Source organism: Bubalus kerabau, chromosome 20, assembly GCF_029407905.1.
Source record: "Bubalus kerabau isolate K-KA32 ecotype Philippines breed swamp buffalo chromosome 20, PCC_UOA_SB_1v2, whole genome shotgun sequence".
Classification (NCBI taxonomy): Eukaryota; Metazoa; Chordata; class Mammalia; order Artiodactyla; family Bovidae; genus Bubalus; species Bubalus kerabau.
In genome coordinates, this window is record NC_073643.1 from 42140143 (window position 1) to 42165022 (window position 24880).

Below are 24880 nucleotides of genomic sequence, written 5' to 3' on the forward strand. Positions count from 1 at the left end.
CCCAGCTTAGATGCTATAGTCAGTCTCTCTGTGTCCTGTTCACTGACATGACTCTGACCCTCTCTCAGCTCTCTGCCCACTTTGGACCCAAGTGCAGATGAACGTAGAAGAACACAAAACTAAAAAAAAAAGAAGAACACAAAACCATGCTGAGCAGCATTGCTTTGAATTTATGTCCACAGATTTCAAGTGTATCCTCTGTTGTATTTACCAATTCTTCATCATTTGCCTGAAACTTCTACTCTGTAAAACAATGGTTTAATACTTTCGCCTCTACCTCGGACTCCAACTCCCACCCCCTATTCTCCCCCTCAGCTGTTTCCTTCACTTCATATTCCAGTCAGTAAATAGAAGAAGTTAGAGGAGATGAACTCATCTCCTCCAGCACATCTACACGGACTCTGTGTCTGCACCCACTGCCTCAGTCTGCCTTCTGGCACTGCACATGAACTGCATGGATATACCCCCATACATCTGTTGGGGAGTAAATTCAGTCTCTTTGCTCTAGCCTCAAGACCCTTCAAGATTTGGCTCATCCTTGTCTTTCTCACCATGTCTCCTGAACTCTCTTTTTCTGTTCCCAAGGTCTGGTCACACTGGTTTTCTTGCTGGGCTTCGTGTATGTCAAGCTTGTTCCTACCTCAGCATCTTTGTGTTTCCTGTTATTTCTGCCTGGAAGTCTTTCCCCCTAGATATTTCCATGTCTTGCTTGCTCATTGCACTCAGATTTCTGCTCCAGTGTCATCTCCTCAGACGATCCTTCCTGGACCACTCTGTCCACAATAGTTGTCTTCCTCTCCCCATCATTCTGAAACTCCATACCCTTCTTAAGTTTTTCTTCATGGAATTTATCCCTATCTCACATAAAATAAATGTATGTTAATTTGTTTATTGTCCTGATATAGCTTTATGTAGGAAGGGATTTTTGCCTATCTTTCTTGCTTCTGTAGAACAGTATTTAGCACTCAATATTTATTGATTGAGCATTTAACACACTTTTGATAAATGAATATTGAGTAAAGTATAGTGAGCGCTGTGGCAAAGGCTCTTTTTATTTGCCGTGCCTTTACTATTCTGAGGCATATGATGCGTCGGTTTTCCCACCACTTCTCTCTATTTGAAAGATAGGGAAACCTTTTGTACAGTGTCCCATCATAACATTGGGCTTCCATTTGATATAAGCACATCATCTACATATTAATTCTGCCTTTGTTCCTTTCTCATTAGCCCATAACAATTAAAATAGACCATTACTCTGTGACACTATGAGTTTTTATGATATCATATTAAAGTCTCCATTAATTAAATAACTTAATAAATTAAAACCTTATTCAATGACAGTATCTTTCAGTTATAAATCATTTCCACTGAAGAGCACAGTGGCAAATGTGGGACAATTTTGGCATTAAGACATGTCAGTCTAGTAGCCAAACCTGCTTACTGTCACAATGAAAGTTAAAAGCTGTCACTTTAGGTGATCGTTTGGTGCCAATGACACTGAGAACAGAATAGTTGATGGGGTAAAAAAAGACAAACTTGGGCGCTGCTATTGGGAAGCCCAGCTCAATTATCAGATTGTCATTTAGATTCTTTAGAATATTAATTGGATAAAACCACAAATTAAAAAAAAAAGTTTGGAGCTTTTAGACTGTGTCTTTGGATTTCAGTTCAAGAGAGACCAACCTGCAGGGTTGCGTTCAAACTTCTTAATTTATAATACAAGGTTCTCATTTAACCAGACCACCTTACCTGTCTCCTAATAAACCTGTATGCGGGTCAAGAAGCAACAGTTAGAACTGGATATGGAAAAACTGGTTCAAAATTGAGAAAAGAGTACAACAAGGCTATATATTGTCACTGCTACTGCTAAGTCGCTTCAGTCGTGTCCGACTCCGTGCAACCCCATAGACGTCAGCCCATCAGGCTTCCCCGTCCCTGGGATTCTCCAGGCAAGAACACTGGAGTGGGTTGCCATTTCCTTCACCAGTGCATGAAAGTGAAAAGTGAAAGTGAAGTCGCTCAGTCATGTCCGACTCTAGCGACCCCATGGACTGCAGCCTACCAGGCTCCTCCGTCCATGGGATTTTCTAGGCAAAAGTACTGGAGTGGGGTGCCATTGCCTTCTCCGGTATATTGTCACAGTGCTTGTTTAACTTACATGCAATGTACAACCTGGGAAATGCAATCAGAAGCTAGAATCAAGATTGTCGGGAGAAATATCAAAAACCTGAGATATGCATATGATACCACTCTAATGGCAGAAAGTGAAGAGGAATTAAAGAGACTCTTGAGGGTGAAAGAGGAGAGTGAAAAAACTGGCTTGAAACTCAACATAAAAAAGTGAAAAATTAAGATCATGGCATCCAGTCTCATCACTTCATGGCAAATAGAAGGGAAAAAAGTGGAATCAGTGACAGATTTTATTTTCCTGGGCTCCAAAATCACAGTGGATGGTGACTGCAGCCATGATATTAAAAAACATTTGCTTGCTCCTTGGAAGAAAAGCTATGACAAGCCTAGACAGAGTATTAAAAAGCAAAGACATCACCTTGCTGACAAAGGTTTATGTATTCAAAGCTATGATTTTTCCAGTAGTCATGTACAGATGTGAGAGTTGGACCATAAAGAAGGCTGAATGCTGAAGAATGGCTGCTTTCAAATTATGGTGCTAAGAAGACTCTTGAGGGTCCCTTGGACTGCAAGGAGATCAAGCCAGTCAATCCTAAAGAAAATCAACCCAAATATTCACTGGAAGGACTGATGCTAAAGCTGGAGCTCCAATACTTTGGCCACCTGATGTGAAGGGCCAGCTTGTTGGAAAAGACCCTGATGCTGGGAACGATTGAAGGCAAAATGAGAAGGGGGTGGCAGAGGATGAGATGGTTAGATAGCATCACCAACTCAGTTTGCTCATCGTGAATCTGAGCAAACTCCAGGAGATAGTGAAGGACAAGGAAGCCTGGTGTGCTGCAGTCCATGGTGTCGCAAAGAGCTAAGCACAACTAAGTGACTGAACAACAACAAACCTCATTTAACTGAAGTGGAAGATAGTAAGATAAAGGCAGGGAGACCAAAGATACTAATGCAATTCTCTAAGTAAGAGATGATGAGAAGAGGGGTTGGGAAGAAGAGATGTAGGAAAGGAGACAAGATGAAAGCTGCATCGTATGAAAGTGAAAAAATTAATGACGGAGAGTGAAATACAGCAACATCAGAGGCGGATGACACATGGATTCTTTTGTATTCATGTTACAGGTCAAGGCAATGGATTTGACCTGTAATTGTAGTGGATTGACCACTTTAATCTGGAAATTTTGGGGTCTTACTTGTGTAAGAATTAATCAGTTATAGTTTTAAGAGAACATATCAATAGATTGCTAACATGTCTAAGTTGACTTAATGAGGAGAGCTAAATTATGAGCCTAAGCTAGATATAGTCATGCCATCTCTGGTATGTAAACTGGGTACATTTGGGTAATCTCTGGCTTTTAGGAAATTGTAAATCAATCTCATGGTTGAAATAAGGCCAAATACAGCAGGAATCACAACAAACATAAAAATGATTCATTCTTTGTGGCAGTAGACAAAGATTTTTAAGTTGAATGGGGAAGAAGAAACAGTCACACAACTGTTTATAAGGGATACCCCTATTAAGAATAATGGTATGGGAAGACTGAAAGAAAATATATATGTGGAAGTCGACATACTATACCATGCATATGGGACTTCCGCAGTGGCTCAGTGGTAAAGAATCTGCCTTCCAGTGCAAGAGATGCAGGTTTGATCCCTGGGTGGGGAAGATCCCCTGGAGAAAGAAATGGCAATGCACTCCAGTATTCTTGCCTGGGAAAACCCATAGACAGAGGAGCCTGGTGGGCTACAGTCCATGGGGTTACAGAAAGAGTTGGGCATGACTGAATGACTAAACAACAAACTATGCAAATACCTTTCAAAAGAAGGTTGATGACACTGTAGTAATATCAGACAAAATGTATTTTAAAAATGTTATTACAGATAAAGGAAGTTATTGTTTGATGATAAAAGAGCAATTCACAAAAAATATATATTTATCCTGAACCTTCATTACCTAGTAGCATCATTTCAAAAATATATAAAATAAAAATTAACAATATTACCATGAAGTATTGAGAACATAAATCATTATTGGGAGTTTTAAACATTTTCTCTCAGACATTGAAAAATCAAACTAGAAAATATTAGAAACAATAAAGAATATCTAAATAATGTAACTGATTAGCTTGATCAAGTAGACATATATAGAACTCTGAGCTTCAGTACCAGAGAATGTACACACATCAAAAGCCTTACCAATGACTGATAAAAATTACATTTCTTCTTATCTCAGAGGAAAAAATTAGGAGGCCCAAAACAAATAGACATTAAAAGCTATACATTTGCAAACTCAAGATCATACTTCTAAATCTTGAATCTAATAAAAGTGATGCTAGAAATGAGTAGATACTTTATTTTAAACCTTGTGAGATACGATTAAAGAGGTACATAAAGGAAATTTTATAAATTCAAATGCATATATTTGTAATGAAGGAGGGCTGATTATTAATGAGTTAAGCATTCAACCAAAAAGTTGTAAAGGGGATAGTTGAGTAAACCAAAATAAAGCAAAGAGAGAAGATAATACAAAATATTACAAAAAGAAATAGAATACAAAGGAACAGCAGAGACGATAGGCAAAGCAAAGGATGATTCCTTGAAACGCTAACTAAACACATCTAGCAAACTTAATCAATTGCAGAAACAGAGAGAAGGACAGAGAGAATGAGAGAGTCAGACAGAACACAGATAGCAGTAGAAGTGAATAAAGGGACCTAATATATGTACAGTAGATAATAAAATGTCAAAAGATTGTGCCGAATAACTTCGTGGTAATACATTTGAAACATACATTTTAATAAACAGGGGTGCCATATGTTTATGATACAGACATTCCAAGTTCATGTCACAACAGGAGACTGAGAAACATGATTTGTAGCTGAGTTGAGTTTGAATGAATGAATGGAAGAGAAAATCATTCACTCATCTGAAACATACGTATGGACATCCACTGTGAATTGGAAATTAGGCAGGTGTTACCTTACATTTTCATGAAGGAGATGGACATTAAAAAAATCATCACAAAAATAGATATTTACAATTGAGCCAAGTACAGTATAGGAAAGGTCAGAGCATTTAACAGGGAATCTAATCTTTCTTGGGCAAAGGGCAGGTTAGCAAAGGTTTCCTGAAGAAGTGATATTCATGCTGGAACTGAAATGATGAGTAGGAGTTATCCAAGCTAGAAGGTGATACAGGGTCCTAAGACATAATCATATTAATAGAGTGGATGGTAGAAAGGTATGAGAATTTGTTTCAGCAATTGCCTTTGGAATGTGGGAAGGATTTATACAAGCCAAATACATAAAATTCGCACGTCTCAGTAAAGCGCAAACATATTTTCCCTTGTTAAGAGCTCTATGTTGATGCTTAAGGATATAATCTGTGAAGTATAAAAATATGGACAGGAACTAAACCAGCTTCATTCAGAGTAGTGGTCACATGTAGAGAAGGGAGAGTGGAGGAGGCTTCTGCATTCATCCCTTGTTAATGGTGATGCCCTTCCTGAAAGGAAGGACAAAGGAAGCCACAGTCAAGAGTGTGCTAATTTTTTAATTTAAGTGTTGGTCTTATCTGAAATGGAAACCTTAATTATAAAACACAAGGCAAAAAATTACGGAAGAGGAACTTAGCGATGCTGTTCCGAAGGGAGTAATGATTTAGACAGAACTAGTGTGCTTCAAAATGTGAAGAGGCAGGTCAGACATTGAGAGTAAGAATTTAGGACTGCTTTGTCCAACACAGTAGCCCCTAGGTACGTGTGGATATTGAGTAATTCAAATGTGGCCAGTTTTAATTGAGACAGACTATAAGTGTACAACACATAGAAGAGTAGAAAGTCACTCAGTCATGTCCTACTCTTTGCTACCCCATGGCCTATCCAGTCCATGGAATTCTTTAGGGCAGAATACTGGAGTGGGTAGCCTTTTCCTTCTCCAGGAGATGTTTCCAACTCAGGGATCGAACCCAGGTCTCCCACATTGCAGGCACACTCTTTACCAGCTGAGCCACAAAGGAAGCCCAAGAGTATTGGAGTGGGTAGCCTATCCCTTCTCCAGGAAATCATCCCAACCCAGGAATTGGACGAGAGTCTCCTGCATTACAGCACTGGATTTTAAAGACCGTATTAAAGAAGAATGTAAAATATTTTGGTAATATTTTTATTGAAATATTTACAATATTAGTTTCAAGTGTACAATATAGTGATTCAATTTTTTATAGGTTTTGCTTCATTTAAAGTTATTATAAAATATTGGCTATCATCCCTGTGCTGTGCCATATATCATGATATCTTTTTTATTCTATATTCATACAAAGCGAAGCTTCCCAGGTGGCGCTAGTGGTAAAGAACCCGCCTGCTAATGCAGGAGACACAAGAGACCAAACTTCAATCCCTGGGTCAGGAAGATCCCCTGGAGAAGGAAATGGCAACCCACTACCATTCTTGCCTGGAGAACCCCATGGACAGAGGAGCCTGGTGGGCTACAGTCCATGGGCTTGCAAGGAGTTGGACATGACTGAAGCACCTTAGCATGCACGCATGCATACCTAGTAGTTCTGCCCCTCCCTCCTCCGTAACCATGGGTTTGTTCTCTATATCTGTGAGTCTGTTTCTGTTTTGTTTTATTCACTTGGTTGTTTTATTTTTTAGATTCCATTTAGAAGTGGTAACGTGTATTATTTGTCACCAGTAATATTTTTATATTGCTTACATTATATGAAATGATAAGATTGTGGATGTATTAGGTTATATTAAAGTATTATTAAAATTAATCTCATCTGTTTATTTTTATATTTTTAATGAGGTTACTAGAAAGTTTAAGTGTCATCCACATCTGTGATTAACATTTTATTTCTGTTGGATGGTGCAAGTTTAGAAACTGTTACAGCAACTTGACATTGACAGAATATCCAATGCATGTGTCATCAACTCACAACATGTTAGAAAGGAGTAATACTGTCAACTCGTATTTTACTAATGATAATTAGTTAAGCACTGCTTGAAACCATTCATATTTTCCAAAGTGTTTATGCATTATGCTTATGATAGAAAGGTGCTGTGTGCTAAGTCACTTCATTTGTGTCTGACTGTTTGCAACCCTTTGGATTGTAGCCTGCCAAGCTCCTCTGTCCATTGGATTCTCCAGGCAAGAATACTGGAGTGGGTAGCCATTTCCTTCTCCAGCGTATCTTCCTGACCCAGGGATCGAACCCATGTTTCTTAGGTCTCCTGCATTGAAAGGTGGGTTGTTTACCACTAGTGCCACTATATTAAGTTATATATTTATACTGTCAATTTCTCAGAACTCTGTGAAATAGTCCAAGGAATCAACTGTTAAATTGATATGACCTTCTGAGGACTTCCCTGGTGGCTCAGACGGTAAAGCGTCTGCCTACAATGTGGGAGACCTGGGTTCAATCCCTGGGTCGGGAAGATCTTCTGGAGAAGGAAATGGCAACCCACTCCAGTGTTCTTGCCTGGAAAATCCCACGGATGGAGGAGCCTGGTAGGCTACAGTCCATGGGGTCGCAAAGAGTCGGATACAACTAAGCGAATTCACTCACTCACTCTGAGTGTGAACTAAATGGTTGATAAAGATGTTATCATATATCCCTCAGATTTGCTTGTATTTGTTTTCAGTTACATAACTTGTGTATTGGAGTTGGAGAGAATATAATAAAAGCTGTCGTAAAGAATATATTTTTGAAAAGTCCAATTGTAAGACCAGTTTTATATCAAGTAGCATCTTTTTGGTGTGTAAATTAAAAAAAAAACAGGGAGTAGGGAAGCTCATATCTCAAATTAGTTACATTGCAGCACTGATAATATACTTATGTAATTGTCTTCCTTTAGATTTTGTTCTATAAAATTGACTTATTTTTCATCTGAATGGGCTAGTTAACATTGGACTTAGAGTTTGGCACATGTGAGCTTGTGATTTACAGGGCAATTTTTCTCATCAAAACCTGGGCAGAACCATTTATTTTAAAACCAATATTTATTTTACAATGGGAAGATGGAGCAGATTAAAGGAGCATAAAACCATGATAAATCACCCAATCTTTATCCCATAGAAAATCTTTTAAATGGCTCTTAAAGTAATGGCAGTAAAACCGTCTCATAGAGTTTGTATTTGGATGGTTTTCTAGCATATGGTATAGCCATGCAGATTAAAGTCTAATTAACGAGGAATTTGTAAAAATTCAGATGTGCTCTGTGTGATTCTTTTTCAGTGAAAAGTTAAATGTGTTTTTTTTTGTAAGCCAAGTATCTGAGGCTTGCTCATAAGTTAAGAGAATCCAGCTTCAAATTTTTAGCTGTTTCAAATCAAAGGTCCAAGAAATTAAATGTCTTTTAATCTTCTTATTTAATAGTTAATTTTTATGGTAAATGTTTAAATTTAGATTAGATTATTATGCAATAGAAGAATTTTTATAACATTTTGTTTGATTTGGTTCCCATTTATATCTTAGGTTATAGTAATTTCTATGATTAAAAATAATGGAGTTAATTTTCTCAAATAGTATTCTTTAGCACTATTTCAATGATAAGTGGACTTGTATTTAAAAATGGACTGATTAAAAAATGCTAAAGAGTAGAAAATATTTGAAATGGAGGAGATCTGCTTGTAATCATCGTGAATTTTACAAATGGAGAATCTATGTCCTGTTGTAGAGTGGATGTTCCATTGTGGGTATTCTGTCTCTACCCAATTGTAGATCCAGGTCTGCTGCTGCTAAGTCACGTCAGTCATGTCTGACTCTGTGCGACCCCACAGACGGCAGCCCAACAGGCTCCCCCGTCCCTGGGATTCTCCAGGCAAGAATACAGGAGTGGGTTGCCATTTCCTTCTCCACTGCATGAAAGTGAAAAGTGAAAGTGAAGTCACTCAGTCGTGTCCGACTCTTAGCAACCCCATGGACTGCGGCCCACCAGGCTCCTCTGTCCATGGGATTCTCCAGGCAAGAGTACTGGAGTGGGTTGCCATTGCCTTCTCCGAGATCCAGGTCAGCAGCTGGCAAACTTTTTTGTAAAGGACCAGAGACTAAATGGGCTTCCCCAATGGCTCATTGGGTAACAGATCTGCCAGTAATGCCCAAAATCCAGGTTTGATTCCTGGGTCCCAAATATCCCCTGGAGGAGGAAATGTCAACCGTCTCCAGTATTCTTGCCTGGGATATCCCATGGACAGAGGAACCTGGCAGGCTACATCCAAAGAGTTGCAAAAAGTTGTGCAACTGAGCACAGAGACTAAATATGTAGGCTTTTTGTGTACACATTCCAGCTCTACTGTTGGGTGAAAGCTGCCGTAAGTAATACGTAAATGAATGGGTGTGTGCTGAATGGGTGTGTGCATAGTATTTGACCCAATGATTCTATATCTGGGAATGTTCCCTAAGGAAATAATCAGAGGCTTTGGCAAAGAAGCATGTACAAGAATATCTGCCATGATACTACTTTATGACATGGGAAGCTATTTATGGGCCCTGGTTAATTGAAAGAAAAGCAACAAAACAATTTAAGATGTGATCCCACTTAGATATAGTGTATGTATGAACCCATATATTAAGTTGAACCATGTGAAATTACTGATAAATGACTGTTTTATCTGCAAAGGAAATTTTATATGGTCAACCTAAGAAAGAGTCTAAAAGATTATCCATCTGTAATCTCATGGGAAGAAGAAATAATTTGTACTTTTTCATATTTTCATTTGTTACAAGGAATAAATTTTAGTTCACCAATGAGAAAACATTGCAGCTTTTTAGGGCAAAAGGAAGATTTTGCCATTCAAATTGTGGGAACATAGTGATGGAAATGCAGAAGGCATGCACACATAGTCCTGTTTGGAGGAGATGGGCCTCCTGTGAGGAACTGGGAGCATTGCTGTTCTGTTGGCAAGGCAGTTCCTGTGATGGCAGTGGGTACAGGGAGCCGTGGCCAGCACACATTGTATATCTTCTCCCATTGCTTGACTCCATTCCCCCTGACGCCATTCAACATTCAATTCATCAAATGAACTCCTCTTGTTCAGACTGCTTACACATCAGATTGCTGTCTGATTAGGATTTGGCTTTGCATGGAGGACATCTTCAGAAAGGGAATGTCCTGGTCATTCTGACATCTGGGCAGCAATTACATTACAAACTGTAGACTATTCCTTTGCTATTTTGGATTCATGCGTTGGACATGTGAGTTTGGGTAATGAAGTCCACCTCCTGAGACATGGGTATTGTCTTGTGTGCTTAGACCCCAAGGTCCAAGGTGCCAAAACCTGGTGAAGGAACCTCCTAAGGTATTGGTGCCCTTCAGTTGAATCTCTAGAGAGGGAGCCTGCTGCCCTTCCCCAGATGGCATTCTACACTTCCTCACACTTGGATGCTCGAGTCTATTCTTATTTGAAACTGCCCGTTTTCAACTCTCAAGTTCTTTAATGTTTCTGTACTCAGCCCTTGCTTGCCCTGTTTTCCTCACCTGGCAGAAAACACAGTGGGGAGAGACTGGTACACAGGAGACATTTTGCTGCTGGTATTTAGCTTTCGCCTGCAGTTTTTGTTGGATGACATTGATTTCCAGTGCAAAGGGCGCTCAGCTTTGGAGCAGACTTGTGGAGAAACAGAGTCCCCCAGGCCTGCTGTGAGGCTCCAGTCCCCTTGTCCCAGCGATAGGGATTGGCATTTATGTAAGATGATGAAACATGCTCCTAATGCCGGGAGCTTCTCACAGTGACAGTCAGTGGGAAGAAAAGCAACGGACCGTTTCTCCACCCGAGGGAGGCAGATGTTTTATGAGTTCACATGTTTTTCTCGTCCGACTCCGAAATGGTATTTCACTGTATTTTGATACAAATGTTCAGACTACATATTAGGGATAATTTCTGCCTTATTTGGCTCACAGCGCGGAACAATCGTTTCCTATTAGAGAAAATGGAGAGGCCTCTGCATCCGACACTACTTTGTTAAAGAGAAAATATTTTCCCAGGAGACAAAAGTTACTGGCTAAGTATAGCCCCAAATCAAAGATAGCATCTACCAAGAACTCTTATGTCAGCTTCCTTTTTTATAAATTAATGTGGGTCTGTGGAATTTACATTTCTTACAGTGTATTTATCCATTTTCCCTTTTCAGAAGGTGAGAGAAGATCCCAATTCAAGACATATTCTGTCATTTTGAAGGCTGATTGGGGATGAGAGCTCTTTGTATTCAAAGAAATCCCCAAAGCATTTGGTAAAACTGCTTACAGAATTGGAGGTTACACATCTTGAGGAAGATTTAGGTCTGAAAATTTAAAAGACTTCAATTCACGTGCTGATTGCATCATTTTACTTAGGAATACAGTTAAGCCATTTTTAAAAAATCAAGTGAATATGTTTTGGCCTCATCAATGAAATGTACCAAGAACCATAAAGTAGTGAAATGGTGTTAAGAAAAATAACATTTCTTTTTTTCTTTGTATTCTTTGTATTGTAAAAAGTGAAAATTAGCCTCTTTCCCTTTGAGTTCATGCTATAAAAGCTTATAAATTTTATGTTGGATATTTAGGTGTTTTTGCTAAGGGAGCTCAATTTATAAATCTGAGTGCTACCAATATGAGAATTAATTTTAGAAAATTGTCAGTCAGCAGACATGCTGGGCCTAGGATAAGATGATTCATTTGCTCTATAGGCAGTAATGTATGTTATAAAAAAATCAGGAGATAGTCACATAGAAAGGGGGAAAATAAATGTGGATCAATAATTTAATTTAGCTCTGACCTAAGTTCTATAGCATGGTTCATAATTTTTCAATGAATAGACCCTTAACATTTTACGTATAGTGCCTCAGTTTTGTATTGATCTTCCCTAATGTATTCTTCACATCAGAGAAGGAATAAAAACAAACAGAATTCACTGTTTAACAAAAACACATTGTGTCGCCTACAAATGTTAACCAAAATATGACAACATATTAATTATTAATAATTATTTATTCTGTTTTCAGAACTGCTGTTTTCCTAGCTACTTTAAAAATTTAGAAGAGAAATGGGTAATGAATGAATGATGACTTGAAGGGCAAGTTCATGGAGTTCTCTCTTAGTTAATAGATTCTTAGTCTCTCTGCATTACTTAATTGCTTATTAAAAGTGGAGCCCCTGATGTACTATGTGTAGTGTATATTTATTCCATGGAAAATTATTAATTTTTAATTGAACTAAGTGGCTGCTTGGACAAGGGATCCTAGCTATTAATCAGGAAGCAAGTGATTGACTGATGTTCGTGTTCATTAATTATTCAAGAAAGTTCAATTTTAAGGTCCACAAGAGTAGAAGAAAGTTTTTTATAAGTGAGCATATTAGTACCGTATTTATTTGTTCATTTAACAAATATTTAGTATATGTGCTGTGTGTCATACACTGATGAGTCAATGATGAGCAAGCCCATGGGCCCCTATCCTCATGAAGCTTCCAGAGCAGTAAGTAAAACTGAGGTGTATCAGTGACATTTAGGAGACTCAGTTTTGCTTCACTGCTCTCTGTGTACATAAACGATTCTTCTCTGCACCAATTTCCTTACTCTCCTGGAAATTCAACCTAGCAAATTCTAATTACCATCCAAGACAGTATTTTGTTTAGAGTTATGGAGTCGTAGTTTTTCTGAGCTGGAAGAGACCTGTGAAGTCATCTGGGGCTGTACCCTTATATTCCCTGGCTTCAGCCTGGGCCTGTCCAATGCCAGGAGGAGGAAGTGTGCTCCTTCATGGGGTCATTTCTGGAATGTATGGGTTATTTCAGAGTTCTTCCAAATAATGAACTGAAGCTTATTTCTCTGCATACTCTATTTGTTTCCAGTTCTGTATGTTGGACAAAATCATCACTTCTTATTTACCTATAATCTGGAGCATGTATCACAATTTTCCAAATATCTGTGTGGTTTTTTATTATGACCATGTTATCCCTGTTAGATGTATGTACCCTGACAGCAGAATTGTATCCGGTTTTGCTCACTGCTATTTTCCCCTAGCACTATCCTTGTTCTTGTTGTTGTTTAGTTGGTCAGTCATGTCTGACTCTTTGTGACCTCATGGACTACAGCATACCGGGCTTCCCTGTCCTTCATCATCTCCTGGAGCTTGCTCAAACTCATGTCCATTGAGGTGGTAATGCCACCTGATCATCTCGTCTTCTGCTGTCCCCTTCTCCTCCCGCCTTCAATCTTTCCCAGCATCAGGGTCTTTTCCAATGAGTCAGTTCTTCACATCAGGTGGCCGAAGTATTGGAGTTTCAGATTCAGCATTAGTTTTTCCAGTGAATATTCAGGACTGATTTCCTTTAGGATTGACTGGTTGGATCTCCTTGCCATCCAAGGGACTCTCAAGAGTCTTCACCAATACCACAGAAGGAATGATTGTTTTGTCTTGAACCAGAGAGGCTTCAGTGAAGAATTGTATTGTTTAGCTCCTTAGTCATATCTGACTCTTTTGCGACCCCATAGACTGTAGCCTGCCAGGCTCCTCTATCCATGGGATTTCCCAGGCAAGAATACTGGAGTGGGTTGCCATCTCCTTCTCCAGTGGATCTTCTCAATCTGGGGATCAAACCCAAGGCTCCTGCTTGGTAGATGTATTCTTTACCGCTGAGCCACCAGGGAAGCCCTATGTAGATTTAAACGGTGCAGCTTAGATGATTAACTCTTTGACAACTGTCATGGTTATTTCACTCCAGTATTTCCTATCCTCAGATTCATATTGTCCTTAACTGTCTTTACATGTAACATGATGTCTAGCCCATTATACCGAAGTTGTCTCCTTCCCATTGCCTCCCACTTTGTTTAAAAAAAAAAAAAAAAAAGCCAGTTTCGCCAGGAGGTTTGGGAAAGGCTTTACAGAAGAGGTGCAGATTGACCCATGCTGAGTCTTTAAGAAAGAGGAAGTGTTCTCCATGTCAAATGAAGCCAGAGACAGCACTTTTTAAAAAAATATAATTTTTACTAGAGTATAGTTTCTTTGCAATGTTGTTAGTTTCTGCTATACAGCAAAGTGTATTAGCTATACGTATATGTAGTCCCCTCTTTTTTGGATTTCCTTCCCATTTAGTTCACCACTAGAGCATTGAGTAGAGTTCTCTGTGCTATACGGTAGGTTCTCATTAGTTTTCTATTTTAGGCATAGTAGCAGTACTCTTGCCTGGAAAATCCCATGGGCAGAGGAGCATGGTAGGCTGCAGTTCATGGGGTTGTGAAGAGTAGGACACAACTGAGCGACTTCACTTTCACTTTTCACTTTCATGCATTGGAGAAGGAAATGGCAACCCACTCCAGTACTCTTGCCTGGAGAATCCCAGGGACGGGGGAGCCTGGTGGGCTGCCGTCTATGGGGTCGCACAGAGTCGGACACGACTGAAGCAACTTAGCAGCAGCAGCAGCAGTGTATGCCTCAGACAGGGCACTTTTAAGGGACACTGAGAACAGCAGTATCAGAATGTTTATCCACCTTGTAGCAGTCACCCACTAGGCCACCTAACTTCCTAGGTGTACGCTGGGGAATTTTTTTTGCTTTTCTTCCCATCTTCCTCACCAACTTCACTATTTGCTCACCTTGATCACTTGCTCACCACTGCCGCAAAGCTTGAGACAGAGCTGCCTGAATTTTAGAGCCTAGGGTTTTAGTCTATATTCAATTCTGGGTTCAACCCATATTTTGCATGGCCTTTGGCTAGGTAGGAAACTTACTTCAGATTTAGCATTGTCTTCTTTAAAGTGGAAAAAATAATAATACCTTATAAAATAGTTGCCAGAATTATCAGGTAAATTATATGTGAAGTGCCTGGCCTGTAACTGTTATCCCCTTCCTCTGCTCAGTTGCCTCAGTAGTGTCCGACTCTTTGTGACCCCATGGACTATAGCCCGCCAGGCTCCTCTGTCCATGGGGATTCTCCAGGCAAGAATATGGAGTGGCTTACCATGCCCTCCTCCAGGGGATCTTCCCGACCCATTGCAGGTAGATTCCTTACCCACTGAGCCACCTGGGAAGCCCATCCCCTCCCTCCCTCTCAGGTAAATTCCTGCTGTGGCTTACTTACACTGGTATAACCATTTGTCCAGAGGCTCCAGCACATGAGCATGGCACAGACATTTTCCACAGAAACCCGTCAGTGGTTAATAGTAGCAGAGCTATTTCAATATCTTTCATATCCTCAGTCCAGTGGATTTACATCTTCACCTTTATTTCTTTCAGCCTCCAGGCCCATGGGATTCAGGATTTTTTTTTTTTTTTTTTGTATAGCTATAAAGAAATCAAATTTGACACAGTTTCCTCTGATATCTTTCCTTTCGGGTCTCCTCTTCTCCTGGCATTACAAGGGCCTGAATTTGTCTGATCTCATCTCTCTCAGCTTCATCTGGATAACCAACATACTCATTTCATTCTGGTCAAGATTTCTCTCAATAGGTTTATTACAGATGGCTGCAGCTGCGATCAGTGTTTACAATCTGATGACAAGTTGGAGATTAAGGCTTGTCATCACTATTTAATTAACCTCAAATTAAGCACTTTCCGGTCCCATTCCCTGCCCTTCCACAAGCCCAGGAGAGCTGCTAAAACAGTGCCTGGAGTCCTGACAGATTCAGGGTCTCACCACCGGAAAGCAGGGGCTGGTTTAGCTGTGACTCTGAAGAGCAACACTACTTGATCCTTACTCACTTGCCTGAGGGCTGAAACTAGGTAGCTATTCAAAGTCTATATGAAAAGAGGGGAAGAAAGGAGAGCACTTTTCTAATTCTTGGAAGCAGGTAATCTGTAAACAGCAGAGACAGTGAGACAAAAAGTATTCCAGAGACAGACACAAGAAAACCCTTGTTCTTAATATTTAAAAACAACTTAGTTTTTGTATCACAGAAGTACTGTATGTCAATAGCAAAATTATACATGGTGATTGTAAAAGGACAGGGATACAAAAGAAGAAAGTCAAAATCATACAAATTCTTTCTCTCTACACCTGCTTTTAAGGCTTACCAGAGCTGTGCAATCAGGGAGCCACTAATACTCACAGATGGCTTGTGAATATATGAAATATGACAAGGCTGAATAGACACCATGTGCTAAGAGTATAAACTGCACACCAAATTTCTTAAAGACATTTTAAACTATTCTTGTTGTGTGTATGTTGGATTAATTAAAATATCTCTTTAAATAATTTCATCTTTTACTTTTTTGGGTTTTTTACATTTTAAAATATGACTACTAAATATTTTAAAATTACATATATGCCTTGTATTATATTCCTATTGGATGGTGTATTTTGGGCCTTTTTCTTATATCAAAACTTTTCTAAATGAAAAACAGGGTTATTCTACATATAACTTTATTTCTTCCTTTTTCCAGTTAATAATATATTGTGAATGTGTTCATGTCATGAAATATATAATATGGCATTATCTTTAATCATTTCTAGTGTTTCATTATATGATGTTCTTGAATTGATTAATCCACTATTGTTGAACACTTAGGTTATTACCATTTTCTAAAATTTTAATTTTTGTATAATGTATAGCTGTATCTTTGGGCTCATCCTTGATTATGCTTCTAAGATTTATTTCTGGAAGCCATTAGCTGAGTCACTTGCTTGTGGTGTTAAGCAAATTTCCACATAGAAAGATGGTACTGATTCATACTTGGTGGGTTAGTCGTTAAGTCGTGTCCAACTCTTGGCGACTTCATGGACTGGAGCCTGCTAAGGCTCCTCTGTCATGGGATTCTCCAGGCAAGAATACTGGAGTGGGTTGTCATTTCCTTCTCCAGGGGATCTTTCTGACCCAGGAATCGAACCCCGGTCTCCTATGTTGCAGGAAGATTCATACTTAGTCCAGTGATTTATGAGAATGTTAATTTCACCTCAACTTTATCAACACCAGATATCATCATTGTTCTTAATTCTCATTTTAAAGAGCAGCATTGTTTTGGGTTTGCTCAGCATGTTATTGAAAAAGTCTTAGTCTTAAGCTTTGCTCAGGGACTGTATCATAGCCGATGAGGTTTATCCAAGGCACTATTATTACTAATAGAAAGCGTCTTAGGCTTGGTAACTTCTATCCTGCTCCTGCAGACACTTCAGATGGTTTTTGTTTTATCCATCAATTATTCTTTTCTCCATCCACTATTGAGCATCCATAATATGTCCAGCACTGCTGAAAGATTTGTAGAAGAAATGGCATCTGATTTGGGGAAAATCCCTTGTATTTAATATTTAAGTTGGAAACTGGGAAATCCCTTATATTTAATATTTAAGTTGGAAAAGAAAAGAAGAGAATAAGTAAGTTAAGGGTCATGTGGGTCTTTTTTACTAGAGTATTTCAGCACCTAAACAGAGTACCCAGTACATGGTACCTCTCAGTAAATATTATTGAATGAATTCATGAAAAAGTGTATGATAATGTTTATATATGGGCTTCCTTGGTGGCTCAGTGGTAAAGAATCTCTCTGCTGATTCAGGAGATGTGGATTCAATCCCTGGGTCGGGAAGATCCCCTGGAGGAGGAAATGACAGCCCACCCCAGTATTCTTGCCTGGAAAATCTGTGGACAGAGGAGCCTTGCAGGCTACAGACCACGGGATCACAAAGAGTTGGACATGACCTAGTGACTGAACAACAGCAAATGTTTATATACGTGATGAAGAAACAAGATGAAGGGGTGATGATTTTAAGGTAGGGACAATAAGGGAAGGCTGTCTACCCTCTGTATTAACCCACCAATAGCCAGAAGACGTGAGAGCTGCAGAGGGTTGCAGAGGAGAGGCCACCATAGGGCAGGCAGAGGGTCTGCGGGGGCAAACAGAAGATATCCAGGGCACCAGCCCTGATAACTGCTCCCTGGGGGAAGGCAGTCACCCTGTCTGAGTTTGGTTTCCTCATCTATAAAATGTGCACAGTTATACCTGTGTATTAGAAATTTGTATTAGAAATAATTGGAGACACTTAGCACAATGGTATGTATATATACCATAGATACACGCATACCAATGATATACATCAAACTTTTTATTTTGTCCTGGAGTATAGCTGGTTAACAATGTTGTGGTAGTTTCAGGTGAACAGCAAAGGGACTCAACCATACATACACATGTATCCATTCTTCCCCAAACCCTCCTCCTATCTAGGCTGCCACATAACATTGAGCAGAGTTCCCTGTGCTATACAGTAGGTCCTTGGTTATCCATTTTAAATATAGCAGTGTGTACATGTCCCTCCCAAACTCTGTAATCATCCCTCCCCCCCCATTCTGCCCCCACTCACCCACCCCTGCGATGACAAATTCATTTACTAAGTCTATGATTCTGTTTTGTAAATAAGCTTGTTTGTATCATGTCTTTTTAGATTCTGCATATAAGAGATATCATACGATGGTATTTTCTTTGCTTGTATTCATTAGAGGCTTAGTTAGCTATGTCACTTTTTTGCCATCTTGTTCGTTTACCATTTCTAATAAGTTAATGAGAAGGAAAAAACAGAGGAGAAACTTACCCTGATAGAACTGAACCTTAAATTTAGATTTGAAAAGTTCTTCACACCCCAGTGAGGTAGCTGTTTGTGTTCTGCACTGTGCATATCAAACCCTTATACTCTGGTTTAAAATCCATAGAATTTTTCATGTAGCTGGATAATTAGGCCACATGCTGTTGGCTCTGCTCAAAAATGGTCATTTAAGTGTCCTTTTATTATTTTTGGCATCCACTGGGAAGTTTAAATAGCCACTGCCAGTGTGATTTCTATATGCTCTTTAAAAAATGCTGAAATTGAAGAGTTTAATAAAATTGCTGGACTGTTAGCTTTAGCATGCTGTCCCAGACATAAACCTGAAAAAACAAACCCCAAATCCCAAGGTAAATACTTCTATAAATCGGAGACTTTCACAAGTGCTCCCTGGTGAGTGCAGTTTGATTCATATGGAGCTAGTTGACAAGCACGGGTGGAAGCTGGCAGCTTCTGAGGTGAGCTGACCCTTTTATTCTCCTTTGCCTAACAGATATCTGTACTAAAAATGGGTGGCAGCATTTGGAACTAAAAAGCCCTGAAGTATCATCTGCCTAATTCTTATGTAGAACAATGAATACTGCAATAGTGTAAAATAAATGAATATATTTCAGGTTATATGAATGTTCTTAAATTACCAGAGCCTCAGAGAATACAGTTATTAAGTGAATGAAGTATCAAATAAGAGGAACAGCTTATGTTTATTCAACCTTTACAAGGTCCTAGGCAGTATTGAAAATGCTTCATGCATGTTATCTCATTTAATTCTCACAGCAGCCCTAAGAGTAGAGTGTTTACCTCATCTTGCAGACAGGGAAACTGAGGCTCTGAGATATGAAGCAGTCTCATGTTTAGAAAGTAGCAGTCTCGTGTTTAGAAAGTGGCAGAGGCAGGATTGAAACAGCATTTCCCTCCAGAGCCTGGGCTCTCAGCTGCTGTTCTGTACTGTGTGATTCTTAAATGTTTACAGAGTAACATGAGAGTGTGAGGGCATCTTGTTGAAGGTAACCACTCACGTAAGTCCATGTGGGCTGTTCAGGTACCGTTTTTATTCCCATAAATTACTTGCAGATTATAGATATGTTCCTTGGTTTATTACAAGAAAATGCCTTCTTAATTGATCTCAGTATCAAATCTGTTGCACTAGTTGAGCAAAAGGAGTTTTATGGCCGGTGCAGCAAGACGTTTACCTAATATTCTATTTTGTGATAATGATTTTTGATTTTTAATGGCCGAATGGTATTAAAAACCGTGACTTATATTAGTCACATCATGTGTTGAAATGTATCCTTAATTGTAGTATTTTTATTGACTGTGAGAGGATGCAAAGTGGATTCCACGATTTTAATTAACTGTTCCTCCTCTGACATTTCATTACCAGTTTCAGAAGTGATAGAGGATGGCAGACAGTTACTTGTCAGAATTTTTCTGTAAAGAAGCTAAGATGGAGGAATACGAGAGTTGTCTTGGTGACTAAGAGGAAAAACAGAGAAAGGAGAGGATTGACTATTAACCTCACATGCAGATAATGTGGTTGGTAAAAAAGCTTCTGTTATTAATATTTTAGGTACATTTTAAGAATTTGAGCCGATAACAGACCAATTGAAATAAAAAAAATAAAGAAATCACTTAATTCAACTATAATTTTTTTATATCGCAAAATGGATCTTTCTTCTGTAAATGAGAGCTTCTCAGATATCACATATCTTTCCCTTAAGACGTTTTTGAAGATTTTCTGTGAGTCAGAAGAGGCAAAAACGTGCAGGTCAAAGATAATGGGTCCCCATCTAACAATGGACTGATTTGCCAAGCACCCAGGACACATTTTTATTTCTTTTTTATGGTAAAAGCCAGAGAGAGCACTGTGGAGTTTAAACACAGTTTCCGTATCTGGTGCCCACATGGGAAGATGAAGGTAAGGAGGCCAATTTCTCCAGCAGATGTGCCCAAGCACATAATTACCTCCCCTGACGTCTGATGAAACTTTACCACATCTCCTGGGAAAATCTCAGGGCAGTCCTTCCAAGTCATTTTCGGAGATCTCACTATGGCAGGTGAGCTTATTTATTTATTTCCATTTTGAGAGCTTCACCTTTCCAGACCCCCTTTTAAGGTTTACCTCTTGTATAATGAATGGAGACAGCGGGTATTTCATTACCAGGTATCTCCCTGCTGCAGGCACCGCCTGGAGAAGTCTCCCTCTGCTCGGCTTGCAAGCCTCATTTATTTTCCCGAGCTTTCTAATGTGGGCAGAGCCTGGCTGACGGCATTATTAAATTACCATTATTACACTGTGATGTCTTGGCACCATCAGGGGCTGAGCTGGAAAAGTTCGTGTTGGGCAGGGAATACTATTTTCTTCCCTTCTCGGGCTGCGCTAAATGGACTGTAGCTGACTTCCTGGGTCTGTATCAGCATCAAGATTCTATGAAGTCAAAGCAGAGACTTAACCACATATGAGGCATTTCTACTAATCATTGTAAAGAATGGGCATTTCCCTTTTAAGTTGGTTAAAATTTGGGATTGATTTGGGATCAGCTGGACAATTCATGATTGTATAAGGTTTTTTTTTGATTGGGGGGAGTTAGTTAGCACTTGACATTCAAAGTTATTTGACATTTCAAAAGTTATGTAATTTTAAAAGCTCTAATATCACTAACATATTTGCAAGTAATTCATTTATAGTTTACACACGCTTTCGAAGACTGTCTATTCTCAGTAAAGGAGTTTTAATTTAAAATATTGTTATTGCCATTCCAAGCTTCCTTAAATTAAGGCACTGCTCTTTACTTTTCTGATTTTCTTCCTTATGCACTCTGATAATCAATGTAACATTGTCTTCAATGATAAAAGTTACTCTTGTCATCTTTTAAGTGTTTTCTCATTCATCACTGTGTCACCAATGGCTTCACAATGCTAGCACATAGTAGGTGTTCACTAAATTCTTATTGAATGAGTTTCAGCACCACATATGTTCTAACCATCCTGGAATATGTTTTATCATATATTCTCTGCTTACCCTCACCTTGGGAATTTTTTACTCACCATTCAGAAATATCCTTTGCCTTTCAAATCTTAGCACCTTTTATACTGCTTATTTGTGAGTTTTCTTCTCCTGTCTATCTAAGCACAATTCCCAGTATGTTTATTATGTAAAGTGAAAGAAAAGTGTCAAAGTTTTAGTCACTCAGTTGTGTCTGACTCTTTGTGACTCCAGGACTGTAGCCTGTCAGGCTCCTCTCTCCATGGGATCCTCCAGGCAAGAATACTGGAGTGGGTAGCCATTCCCTTCTCCAGGGGATCTTCTTGACCCAAGGACTGAACCTGGGTCTCCTGCATTGCAGGAAGATTCTTTACCATTTCAGCCACCAGGGAAGTATGCTCATTAAATCTCTTAATGAATGAATGAGTTACCGAATGAACATACATGTATATATTTAACCCGAGGAAAAGTTATGTGTTATGTTTTATAAACCATTTTGTTATAACAATTCTAGTTTTAAGCATTCACTAAAATGAAATAAAAGTAAGTTGGAAACACTATTTTTCTTATCCACTCCTTGATTCAAAACTCTTCCATGGCTCCCCATTCCCTGTAGCTGTGGTTTACTAACTATGGCTATCTGAGCATGGGGTTATGTCTTTTCCTAGCTTAAAATCCTTCTATGGCTTCTTACTGCCCACATGAAAAATGTGATTCAAACTCTTGAAGCATGGCTGAGCATTCTTTCTATCTCTCCAGCTGCAGTCTTCCCCAAATTCCCTTTACTATTTCACATCTAGATCATATGGTTCATTGAACTGTAGTATTTCCTCTTTCCAGGGCCTTGGGCTTCCCCAGAGGCGTGAGTGGCCTCTGCTCCGTCTTCACCCACCTGTTTCCTTAGCTCACTCCTCTTGGGCTTCAAATTGCTCTCATTCTCATTTTCTCCTTCTTCAGAAGCTCTTTACTGTTCCCTCCGCGCCACCACCACGACTACCACCGACTACCGCAACCATCACCCTTATCTACCTCTACTAGTCTGAATAATTTTCCTTAAGGATATTTTATCAATAAAATAAATTATTTGGGTCCTTTTTTTTTTTTTTTTGCCAAATAATGTGAACTATTAAGTTAATAGGGGCTTCTCTTGTGGCTCAACTGGTAAAGAATCCGCCTGCAGTGTGGGAGACCTGGGTTCTATCCCTGGGTTGGAAAAGATGCCCTGGAGAAGGGAAAGGCTACCCAATCCAGTATTCTGGCCTGGAGAATTCCATGGACCAGTCCATGGGGTCACAAAGAGTCGGACGTGACTGAGCAACTTTTACTATGTTATCACTCACTATTCAGTTAATGGAGTTTAAACAGTATTTTTTTTCCTATTGGAAAATTTAAACAGTTTTAAGCTTTTCTCCTGTAGGTTTCTCTTGAACGTTTTGGTGGCTAACATGATTCTCTCCCACTGTCTGACACCACACACGTTTACTGTAGGCAAAGCTATGCCAAGTGTTTTACACACATTTACTCATTAGCTTCTAACACCAGCCTTATGGTGAATACTGCTGTTGTTCCCCATTTTATCAGAAAAACTAAATTCTGAAGAAACTCATATTACTAATGAGTGGCAAGCGAACGTTTAAGTCTATGCTGTCTATATACTCTTAATCTCTGTAGCCCAAAGCCCAACCTAAAGCTCATGGCTAGCTAATAGATTGAACCCAGGTCTCCTGCACTGCAGGCAGATTCTTTACCAACTGAGTCACCAGGGAAGCCTAAGAATACTGGAGTGGGTTGCCATGCCCTCCTCTAGGGGATCTTCCCAACCCAGGGATCAAACCCAAGTCTCCCATGTTGCAGGCAGATTCTTTACCATCTGAGCCACCAGAGAAGCCCAATGGTTAGAAAGTAGTAAGTAAACACCCAGGAAACATTTGGAAATAGCCCTGTTTCTGTGCTGTGTATCTTCCCTTGTGTCCGACTCTTGCAACCCCATACACTGTAGCCCACCAGGCTCCTCTGTCCATGGGATTTCCCAGGCAAGAATACTGGAATGGGTAAACATTCCCTTCTCCAAGGGAATCTTCCCAACCCAGGGATTGAACCCTGGTCTCCTGCATTGCATGAGGATTCTTTACCGACTGAGCCACCAGGGAAGCCCTTCATCCCTGCATACCCACTTTCTACTTTGCTCTCTGCCTGGAAGGTACTCCTCTGTGGGCTTTATAAATGGTCTCCTCCCTTAACCCCACACACTGTATTAACCCTTGGTTTCCCTACACCATTCCCAGGGCTTTGTAAATAGTTCTGCAGATTACCTCAGTTGAGTGTTTTGCATATAGTCTGTTTTTGCCTGGATCCTAACTGATGCAAAAGTTTAAAAAGTTAAAACTGTAGTCATGGTTGTACTTTTATATTTTGCATACAATATGAAGTAATATTTGATATTTTCTACTCTGTCCTTAATTTTATATAATGGAATAGACAATGATATAGTTCATGCAATCTTAAATATGAGAGGCATGCTACACTCATGTGAAAAGGGCATTTTTCCAAGGAATTTGTAACCAGTTGGGAAATAGGCCTACAGAATGTTTTCCAAAATCTTTAGCCTGTCATGAGGCTTTTCTCCCCTCAGCACCCTTCACTTAACAGTAAAGCTGGACTCTGCTGTGTTCAGACCAATAGTGTCCCAGCACCTGGTCTAGGATTGGTTTAATGTCTGGCATTAAAATAACTCACTTTACTTTCTTAAATGAGTTTATATTCAAGGAAACTCACATATTTTCCCATAAATGGAAGCCAGAATCTCTTAAAATATATATGGGAGTAAAGCTTTAAAGAAGAATACAGCAAAAATAAAATTATACTGTTCATATTAGCCAAGTGTGAGGGTCTTTTTGACATATTAGCACTAATTTGATGTGTTGCTGCTGCTGCTGCTAAGTCGCCTCAGTCATGTCCGACTCTGGGCGACCCCATAGACGGCAGCCCACCAGGCTCCCCCGTCCCTGGGATTCTCCAGGCAAGAACACTGGAGTGGGTTGCCATTTCCTTCTCCAATGCATGAAAGTGAAAAGTGAAAGTGAAGTCGTTCAGTCGTGTCCGACTCTTAGCGACCCCATGGACTGCAGCCTACCAGGCTCCTCTGCCCATGGGATTTTCCAGGCAAGAGTACTGGAGTGGGGTGCCATTGCCTTCTCCAATTTGATGTGTTAACTACTAATAAATACTTTCTCATTGGACGAATTAGCAAGATTAAAAGC